Below are 12070 nucleotides of genomic sequence, written 5' to 3'. Positions count from 1 at the left end.
AGAGAGTTGAAGATAGTGCTTGAATTGTGAACAAGGGACAGATTGAATGTGTATTCATGACTCCACAAGTATCCCAGCCAAGAGCAGGTACAATATACCTAAGGAATACTTCTTTAGCATTAATAGGAAAGGGAGAAAAGTACTTCTTATAATTAATTACTGAGTTACCTCCTTTGTTATATATGGTCTTTTAGATCAATAACACTTTCCCCTAGACTCTATACTCTATACATACTTCTAAATATAAATATAAATATAAATATAAATATATATATATATATATATATATATATATATACATCACAGCTATTTGGGAGATGATTTTTTACCAATTTATAACCCTGGGAAATACTTCTTTATAAATACCAAAAACTGGCTGGTTAAATTAATTTTCAAGTGATTGTTCTGGAGTAATTCACTATGTCTGTGTGTGGGAGGGTATTTATGATTAATAACATTAGAAAAAACTCAAATTCCTCAGGGCTACCCCTACATCCCAGACAGAAATTATAGGCAAGTTCTGAGGACTAGACTCATCAATAGGAGTGAGAGTTGAGATAAACAACACTGTTATAGTTACATGTGTAAAAGTCTTTGCTTTGAAGCAATCATATCAAATACCAGACCATTAAATATAAATAGACCATTAAAGAGTTGTGAGTTCTAGTTTTAAGAAAGCAAACCCAAATTGTGAACACTAATTGGGAATAAGGGATTATGTTTGCTTAGCCCTGCGCTATGTAATTTTTTTTTTTGTTTCTTTTTTAACAATGATTCTGATACAGGCAGACTACAGACTTTTCAGCAGATTTGAAGATGACACTATGCTAGAAGGAGATCCTCATATGTTGAATGACAGAGCCAAAATTGAGAAAAATAAATCTCAACAGCCTACAATGTTGGCACTGTGCTTTAAAATAACTTTACAAATATTATCTCATTTGATCTTACAACTCTGGGAAGTGGTACCATTATTATCCCTATTTTATAGGTGAGAAAACTGAGGCAAACAAAGGTAAAATGACATTCTTAGGATCACAAAACAAATGAGTATTTGAGGCTGCATTTAAACTCAGCTCTTTCTGGCCCCAGACCAGCACTTTTTGAACCTGCTAGTTCTTCAAATGATGACAAATCTAGTTTCTATAATTGATTTTCCTTTACCTCATGAACATTTGCAATTCATATCTCATGTGATCCCTATTCCAAACCCATGTGGTCAGACATACAAAACAGAGAAAAGTACAGTTCGTAAAAATATAAGCAGAAGGCCCATACATATCATCTTGATCTGTCTCCCTTAGATGAAAAAAGAAACAAAAAAACATAGAGATAGATTTAGTGAATTTTGCATGACTGTGCCATATATATGTATATATATGTATATATGTATATATATAGTATGTATATATGTGTGTATTATATATGTATATGTGTGTTTTCATTTTAAAAAATCTACTACAAAGGAAAAACTTTCAGATACATGGAAACTTCAACTATATATATATATACATATGTATGTATATATATGTGTATATATATACATATATATATGTATATATATATACATATATATATATACATATATATATGTATATATATACACCATTCTGTCTTATGAAAAAAAGATCACAGATTCAGAACAAGATGGAACTCTTGAGATCATCGATTCTAATCAAATTTTGCTAATGAGAAAATAGAGGCCTGAATGGGTGATGAGATTTGTCCAAGTTCACATAGCTAATAAATACCAATATGAAACTCAAAAACAGCTGCTTTGGCAATTCATTGCTATTTTCCCTATTCATAAAATGATGAATTATATTGCAAATTGATTTTAAATGAAAATCTTTCCAAATGTGTTTCAACCTATGTTTGAATGAAAAGATGAGTACTTTTGTATCCATTTAAGTATTACAATTCTAATTGTGGACAAGGTATTTAATTAGATTCAGAGTCCCTTCAGGATTTAACTGCAGAGTTTGGTTTGTCAGTGGTTCCTCTATAGGGCCCTGGTGACTGGGTGAGGTGCACATACCAATTTCCCATTATAGTGCTTTAGAGAAATCAATGATGCAGACAATTCTGTGTGGTAAAATTCGAAGTCCCACTTGAAAGTCAATGTGAGTTTATAAAATTCATAATAATGATAGCCTTAGGGACTGGTTGTAAGGGAAGTTTGCTATGGATAATCAGTTATTTCTTTTATTTTACTCTGTAACATGTAGATTGTCAATGTCATTTTCAATGAAGTAGGTGTTTCTTTTTTTATCACTTTATTTTAGATGTTCTGACCTTGCTGAGACAGCTCTGCTTATAAATGTCAAATGCTAGCAAAAGAGTGTCAACAGAATGATGAAGAGGCTCTGGATTTAATGACATGTATCCTACTTTATTATATTGTAAGTAAAGCCCTAGACAACGTGACAGTGCACATAGAAAACTTTGATCACAATATTCAAGTATCACCAGACCCAGTCATCTCTCTCAAGCAGAGACACCCTTTGCAAAGTCATGACTCTTTGTCTTCATAAACTATTTCCCTTCAACTTTCCCTGCACTAGAAATGAAAGTATCTTGAGGTCAGAAATATATTTCAACTAGATTTATATATTATCAATTGTTCAATCAACAAATATTTATTAAATGTCTCATGTATCATATTATGTGCTGGATGCTGAGGATATAGAGACAAAACTGACACAGTCCCTGACCTCAAGGAACTTATATACCCTCATACATTAAACTTCTACCGTGCCAGAGATACAAAACAAAACAAGAACAAAGTATATCAATACATTACTACCTCTATTATGTATGTTATATATGCTGTTAAAGTGATGGAAGTTATTTTTTTTTACATAGCCCTTCAATTAGCCTTAGACTACAATAGTTTTCCTAATTACATAAAAACTCAGAATTTCTACCTATGATTTTAGGACCAGACAAAGAGAAGGCTATCTCAGGTGCCAAGCAAGGTTGTCCCAAGGTAAAATTTTGAAGTACATGAAATTGGTTTTAAGACCTTCCCACCTTCCATTTTTATGTCTTGCTCTCTGATCTTGAGATTGTTTTCTCCACTGAAGTTAAGCATTAAATGACTTTGTATTACCCTATGGAGGTAACTTGCTTCTCCCAGGTCTATGTCCCAATTCAAGTTTTCCATCTTGCCCCATAAGAGCCTTGAGAAGTACATTCATGATAATTATGAATGATTCATATTTAATGAATGTATTCTATAATTCCTTCTGGAGAGATCTTCATATTTTAAAAGAGAATCATTGATAAACTAAACAAACGATTTTTATAATAATGGCATTTCAGGTAGACAATGTGACTACTAGGAGGAAAATCTGAGACTATTGAATCCTTCCTGATGTCCTGAAGTTATAATATGAATGGATCCCAGAAATCCCATTATCAAATAAGTCTAGACAAATGCCATAAATGTCCCTATATTTATGGCCAGGGTTCCTAACTCAGAAGGATCTGTGTTGTGAAGTTACTTTACACTTGCTGGTGAATGCTATTCCATGTTTATATTGGAAGAAATAAAGATGAAATTCAATCCTATCCCTGTAATCAATCTAAGGTTTGAATTTCTAAAAATGCAGTTGAACTGGAGTGTGCTTCTTTCTTCACAATTTAATGGTAATATCTATTTGCTTTGGGGAAGCTAGGTGGTTCAGTGGAGCAAGATGTCCTGATGTCAAGAAGATTAGAGTTCCTGATTTCAAATCTAACCTCACGCTTACTATTTGTGTGACCCTAGATAAGTTACTTAACTCTGTTTGCCCTAATTTCCTCATCATGTAAAATCACCTGGAGAAAGAAATGGCAAAGAACTTTAGCATCTCTGCCAAGAAAACCCCGAAAAAGGTCACAAAGAATCAAATGTACCTGAGATGAATAACTATAGGTTAATTGAAATCTTGATTAAATAAAACTTAACTGTTTTTTTATGCTTTCTTTATTCTCTGTCCTTTGAGTGCCAAGTTTCAAGTTGAGTACATGTTCCATTTCTCTCTTTACTGTTTTTAATTCTTTTTAGTTTTTTAAATATTGCTTCAAAAATATGCTAAATTCTTTGCTTTTAAAGAGAATAGTTTAATACCTCATAGAGATATTGTCATTTTGTCATTTAGTTGAGTCCAACTCTTCACAATCCTGTGGAATATAGCATGCCAGGCCTTTTTATCCTCCACTGTCTCTTGAAATACTGATGTCCAAATTCATGCTCATTACCTCATCCTCTGCTATTCTCTTTTCCTTTTGCCTTCAATATTTCCCAGCTTCAGGGTATTTTCCAAAGAATCCCTCTAATGTGAATCAACACAGTACACCTGAGGTTTGCTGTTGTGAATTTTAAGGGCTTGACTCACAAGGTATAATAAGTCCTCTATTTAAGAACAACATAACAGTCACAATACAATATCAAAATCCATAACATAACAACTTATTACCAGGGTGGCCACATGACCCCAAACAGACACAAAACTAAACAATATAACATATCATACTCCCCACCTTGTAGATGTTTATGCAATCAGAGAATCCCAGGCCAGAGTCTCCCCTAACAGAACATAGACTGTTTCCAAATACTTGTTTATACAATCAGGTGATTCCAGGCTAAGGTCTTTCCTTACACAGCACATCCCCAGGGGTAGAAGAAATACAGTGCCCTCCAGCCCTAGGTCACAGTAGGTTATAATCCCCTCAATTCAAAACTAAGTGTCCAAGTAAAGTCCTCTTGAGTGTGTGTCATCCTTCTCACATTGCTGTTGCAGGCTCTCTAACCTGGCACTCTCAAGTCCACGCCTGCTCTAATGAGTCAAAGAGTCCAAGTTCAGTTCCTAACACTAGTACAGCCCCACTTTCAAATACTGAAGGGCATCTGGGTGATAAAGCCAACAGGGTATGTTCCTGGGGGTTATGGCACTTCCCCCCTCCCACCATAGATAACACCAACTCCCTGGGTCCCAGCCCATCCTAGGGGAACACAGTAGGAAAGCACACTCACTGTTCCTTCCTTGCTACAAAGCCTCTATTTTGACTCCAGGCAGAATTCCAAGGTCCAGGTTCCTTCTCCTGCAGGTCCAGAGGCTGACAACTACTGATTTCTGCCTAGGTTCACACACAGGAAGATCTCCACTCCTGCTCCATGTCCCACCATACAAGGGGAGGGACTGCTCCATTCTAAGCTTTCCAGCTTGGTTGTATGCACAGCAAAATAGTGCAGTAACAAAAAGATGAAAGTAACTATCCTAGTCTCACTAAATTCCATACTCCCCTTAGGACTTTATTCCACTCCAGTGTTCCAGTGTTCTTACAAGTGTTGGTATTTGAGATCTCCTCTATTAGAGGTCCCCTCTCTAAGCCTTGATGAATGATTCACATTCACAGCCAGAGTGGGACCCTTAATAAGGGCTGGACATTCTTTCATGAATGAGCTCCATGGCAGTATCTCACCTCAGCCTACATATACTTTTTCAACTAATAGACTTAGAGTAAGAAGGTAAGAAAATCTATGTGACTCATCATAACTATAAATTACCAAGATTCAAAGGAGATTGATCCTTCAGATGTTTAACATTTAGTATGAACCTGAGAAACTGAACTCCAAAAAACCACAACAATGACACAACAACAACAACAAAAGAAATAACAAGAAATCTCACCTTGCTTAAGCTTACGGTTTTATCTTCTTATTTTATGGCTAAAGTATTTTAGTTTCAGCTTCATTGTTTGCCTTTCAGTGAGTAACCTGAATTAATTTCTTTAAGTGTTGACAGATTTAATTTCTTACTGATCAAGGCCATCTCCCTAAAGTCTTCTACAGCATCACAATAGAAAGCATCAATTCTGTGATACTTAGTTTTTGTTATACTACTACTCTCACAGCTGTACATTGCTGTAGAAAAAAAAAAAACATGGCTTTGACTACATGGAAATTTATTGGCAAGGTGAGGTCTCTCTTTTTAGTATGTTGTCCAGATTTGCCATAGGTTTCCTTCCAAGGAACAACCATCTTTTAATTTTATGGCTGCAGTTGCTGTCTGCAGTGATCTTTGAGCCCAAGAATGTAAAATCTGAAACAGCTTCCATTTCTTCTCCCTCTATGTGCCAGGAAGTGATGGGACCATTTGCCAACGTTTATTCTCTGTTCTTTCACCTTCATCAAGATGTTTCCTTATTCTTCTTAGCTTTCTGCCAACAGAGTGGTGGTATATGTATATCCAAGATTGTTTATATATCTCCTGTCAGCCTTATTACCAACTTTTAATTCATCTGGAATGGCATTACAAATGAGGTACTCTGCATACAAGTTAAATAAATAAGGCAACATATTACAGTCTTGTCATACATATTTCCCCATCTTTAACCAAATCAGTTTTTCCATAATTAGTTCTAATTTTTGCATCTTGGCTTGCATATACATTTCTCAGGAGACAGATAAGATGATTGATACTCCCATCTCTTTGAGCACTTACCACATTTTGTTCTAATCCACACAAAGGATTCAGTGAAGTCAATGAAGTAGAAGTAGTTCTTTTTTTTTTTTTCTGGAAGTCCCTTGCTTTCTCCATAATCCAGCAATTCTGTCAATTTGTTTTCTAATCCTTCTGACTCTTTGAATAGCAGCCTGAACTTCTGGTAATTCTGGGTGCACACATTCCTAAAGCCCAGTTTAACCCTAGGGATGTATGAAATCAGCACCATTGATGAGTAATTTTAACATTCCTTGACATTTCCCTTCTTTAGGACTGGGACATAAACTGATCTTTTTCCAAGCAGTGGCCACTGTTTTGTTTTCCATATTGGCTGGCATATTGATTGGAATACCTTAAAAGCATCATCTTTTAGGATTTTAAATAGCTCAGCTGGAATTCTATCACTGCCACTAGCCTTATTGTTAGTAAGGCATCCTAAAGCTCACTTGACTTAATTTTCCAGGATATCTGGCTCTAGATCCTTAACCCCACCATGATGGTTATCAGTGATGTTAGAAATCTTTCTTGAACAGTTCTTTTATATATTCTTAATCTCTCTTGCTTCTTTTAAATCCTTAAAATTTTTGTCTTTTATCATGCCCACTTTTGTATAAAACTTTTTCTTGGTATCTCTGATTTTCTTGAAGAGAAATCTTATTTTTTCTATTCTATTGTTTTCTTCTATTTATTTGCATTACTCATTTAAGAAAACCTTAACTCAGTGCAGAGCTAAGATGGTGGACTAGAAAGATGCACTTATGTCGGGTCTCCCCACACAGCCCACAAAATACTTGTAGCGAGGAACTCTTAACAAATTCTGGAGCAGCAGAAGTGGAGAACAACAGAGTGGAGGAGATTTCCAGCCCACGGTGCTCTGAAAGGCCCACAGAAACATCAGTTGCACCAGACACAGAGCAGAGCGTGGAGCTCAAAGCCTAGTCCAGCCTTGGCCACGTGGCGTGGCACAAATAAACTCTGGGAGGAGGACACCTCAGGGTGGAATCTCCAGTCGCAGCAGAGGGACCTCAGATACCTCAACCCACAGGCACCAAAGTTCAGTGAAGGGGTTTTATCAGCTGGCCAGGAAGGGAGAAGGGTCTTCCCATAGATCCAGCAGCAGGCAGCAGCCACAGAGGGTGCACAGCAGCCCTTACAGACCTCTTGTTCTTAGAGAGTAAAAACCCCTTGGGTCACTGAAGACCTGAGTCTTACCTAAGCCCTGGGTGGAGGATCTGGCCAAGCTGATCTTTGCCTCACACTGAATGGAGGCCCTGCCAAACCAGCTTACCTGAAAATCAACCCCCAGTGCTGACTTGGTGGAAAGGGAGGCAACGTGGGTGTGGAGAGGTAATTGCTAAGATTCAGGACATAAAAATCCCTCTCTGCATCCAGAACAGTACATGCTCAATCATGCCACCTTGGAGAAACTGAGATCTCATAGATTCCCAAAGTATACCCTACTCTTTACAAAGGACCCAAAAGTCAAGTAACTGGTTGGGAAAAATGCCCAAAAAAGGGAAAAAAATAAGACCATAGAAGGTTACTTTCTTGGTGAACAGATATCTCCTCCCATCCTTTCAGATGAGGAAGAACAACGCTTACCGTTAGGAAAAGACATACAAGTCAAGGCTTCTGTATCCCAAACATCCAAAATAAATATTCACTGGGCTCAGGCCATGGAACAGCTCAAAAAGGATTTTGAAAATCAAGTTAGAGAGGTGGAGGAAAAACTGGGAAGAGAAATGAGAGAGATGCAAGAAAATTATGAAAAGCAGGTCAACACCTTGCTAAAGGAGACCCAAAAAAATGATGAAGAAAATAACACCTTGAGAAATAGGCTAACTCAATTGGCAAAAGAAGTTCACAAAGCCAATGAGGAGAAGAATGCTTTGAAAAGCAGAATTAGCTAAATGAAAAAGGAGGTTCAAAAACTCATTGAAGAAAATAGTTCTTTAAAAATTAGAATGGAATAGATGGAGGCTAATGACTTTGTGAGAAACCAAAAAATCACAAAACAAAACCAAAAGAATGAAAAAATGGAAGAAAATGTGAAATATCTCCTTGGAAAAACAACTACCTGGAAAACAGATCCAGGAGAGACAATTTAAAAATTATGGGACTACCTGAAAGCCAGGATCAAAAAAAGAGCCTAGACATTATCTTTCATGAAATTATCAAGAAAAACTGCCCTGAGATTCTAGAACCATTGAAAGAATCCACTGATCACCTCCTGAAAGAGATCCAAAAAGAGAAACTCCTAGGAATATTGTGGCCAAATTCCAGAGTTCCCTGGTGAAAGAGAAAATAGTGCAAGCAGCGAGAAAGAAGCAATTCAAATATTATGGAAATACAATCAGGATAACACAAGATCTAGCAGCTTCTACATTAAGGGATCAAAGGGCATGGAATACGATATTCCAGAAGTGAAAGAAACTAGGACTAAATCCAAGAATCACCTACCCAGCAAAACTGAGTATAATAATTCAGGGGAAAAAATGGTCATTCAATGAAATAGAGGACGTTCAAACATTCTTGATGAAAAGACCAGAGCTGAAAAGAAAATTTGACTTTTAAACACAAGAATGAAGAGAAGCATGAAAAGCTGAACAGCAAAGAGTAGTCATAAGGAACTTACTAAAGTTGAACTGTTTACATTCCTACATGGAAAGACAATATTTGTAATTCTTGAAACTTTTCTGTATTTGGGTAGTTGGTAGGATCACACACACACACACACACACACACACACACACAGACAGACAGCACAGAGTGAATTGAATAGGATGGGATCATATCAAAAAAATGAAATTAAGCAGTGAGAGAGAAATATATTGGGAGGAGAAAGAGAGAAATGGAATGGGGCACATTATCTCTCATAAAAGAGGCAAAAAAATACTTTTCAGTGGAGGGAAAAAGAGGGGAGGAGAGAGAAAAACATGAAGCTTACTTTCATCACATTTGACTAAAGGAAGGAATAAAATGCACACTCATTTTGGTATGAAAACCTATCTTACAATACAGGAAAGTGGGGGATAAGGGGATAAACAGGGTGGGGGAGATGACGGAAGGGAGGGCAATGAGGGGAGGGAGCAATTAGAAATCAACCCTCTTCGGGGGGGACAGGATCAAAAGGGAGAACAAAAGCAATGGGGGGCAGGACAAGATGGAGGGAAATATAGTCTTTCACAACATGACTAATACGAAAGTCATTTTCAAAACTACGCAGATATAGCCTATATTGAATTGCTTGCCTTCCCAAAGGGAATGGGTGGGGAGAGAGGGATGAAGAGAAGTTGGAAGTCAAAGTTTTAGGAACAACTGTTGAGTAGTGTTCTTGCTACTAGGAAATAAGACATACAGGTAATGGGGTATAGAAAGTTATCTGGCCCTACAGGACAAAAGAAAAGATGGGGACAAGGGAAGGGAGGGATGTTAGAACAAAGGGCAGATTGATGATAGGGGCAAGTAGAATGTTTGACGTTTTGGGGTGCGGGGAGGGGAGAAATGATGAGAAATTTGGAACCTAAAATTTTGTGAAAATGAATGTTAAAAGCTAAATAAATAAATAATGAATATATATATATATATATGCATATGTGTATATATATGCATATGTATGTGTGTGTATATGTATATATATATATTATATATATGTATACATACATATATAAAGAAAACCTTATCTCTTCTTGCTGTTCTCTGGAATTCTGCATTCAGCTGGGTATATTTTTCTTTCTTTCCCTTTTCTTTTCTTTCTTTTCTTAACGATGTGAAGCCTCATCAGACAGTCATTTTGATTTCTTGCTTTTCTTTTTCTTTGGAATGTTTTGTTTTTGTTGTTGTTATGACTGTTATTGTTTTCTTCTATTCAATACTGCAAACCTCGGCCAGTAGTTCCTTAGGCATTCTATCTGCCAAATCTAATTCCATAAATCTCTTATTTACTTCCACTTGATATTCATAAGGAATGTTATTTAGGTCATACCTATATTGTTTGATGGCCTTCCCAACCTTCTTTAATTTAATGCTCAATTTTTAAATAAGAAGTTGGTTTGTGACCTGAGCCCCTGTCAGCTCAAAAATTTTGTTTTCTTTGACTGTAACAATGTAGAGAAGTCAAGATTCCCAAAGATCATTCAAGTCCATGATAAAACAGGATAAGTTACAGCAAAGCACAAAGGAAAGCAGCAACAATGTCAAGGAGATATAAATAATTGCTATCAAGTATCTTAATTAAGGCTTCAAAAAAAGCAAACATTTTCAGAGGGATCTGAAAGCTCAAGGGGTTATTTCTTCCTTTTCACTGTGCCGTAAACTTCTTTAACTTTGGGTTATGAATACAGATACTGCTCTTTGATCAAGGTAAATCAGAAATGGGACACTGAGATATACAGAACAATCACTTAGCAATTTGAAGCATCTAGTCATCTTGGGCTTTGCATGGCATTCACCAACATGTAGTGTCATGTGTAATCTGCATCAAATCTCAGATACCTGTGAAGTTAAACTCAGATACACTACCATGGTGGAGAGAGGTGGAGCATCACATTTGACTCTCTCATTCATTTGCTTTCAAGTCAGTGTCAAAAATACATTGTTGTCATGGTGAATGCTCCTACATAAATGATATAGATACCTAGCAGAAAATGCTATCATCTTATGCCTGAGAAAATGGATCCTTTCATTAACTATCTAAGCATATCATCTATAGTTGTGGGCCCAAGTTTGTTTCTCTCTTTTTGGGCTGTCCTTTGTAATACCTTAAATAGCAATATTCTCGTCTCCAAAACATCACTCCTAATTTAACAGAAAGCCAGACCGTTCATGTGTTGGGTCAATATTTATTTTTTTTACATCCCTCATCAGCAAAGTAACTAATTATCCCTAATTCCCTGTATGGAGTATTACTCAAACAGTAATACAAAGGAATCACTGTAAAACCCTTCTTTCTTTTACAGTTATGAATCCCATTCTTTTCACTTCTATAGATCATTATTTTTTGGATTGTTTACTTTTACAGAAGCTGGAAACAGTTTAACATAAATATGACATAGTCAACATGAACTATGATTTAGGTCCCTCCCAAGATGATAGGATAGGATCCCAAGGATAGAACTATTTAGTTTTTTTTTCCCAGTTACTTAAAATATCAGTCTAATGTCCTTTCCATTAAATATCCTGACATCAATGAACTTTCATCTGGTTCCTTACCAAACCTTACTCTGCTTGCCTTGTAAAAATGCAATGCTTCACTGTTAGACTCTTGGATAAATTCAGTGCTAGGTGGTCAAGGGCAGTTTGCAGTTAAAGTGATTTTGTCTCTTTTCGTGTCCATTAATTTTTATTTTCACAATAAGTAGAAGGCCTGATGGTTGGATGAACAGGTTATGGACCAAAACATTAAAAATGAGAACCTGCCAGGAAGCTCCCTGACCTACCTGGAAACTCAAATACCTGACCTCCCTGGAAACTCAAATACCTGACCTCCCTCAAGACTATTACAGTGTCCCTAGAACATACCACATTTCCATTCTAAGTCAGTCTTTGAGTTATGACATTGTATAATCTCAGGTGTCTGC

Source organism: Notamacropus eugenii, chromosome 4 (genome assembly GCF_028372415.1).
Source record: "Notamacropus eugenii isolate mMacEug1 chromosome 4, mMacEug1.pri_v2, whole genome shotgun sequence".
Lineage (NCBI taxonomy): Eukaryota > Metazoa > Chordata > Mammalia > Diprotodontia > Macropodidae > Notamacropus > Notamacropus eugenii.
Note: the sequence above shows the minus strand (reverse complement) of the source record.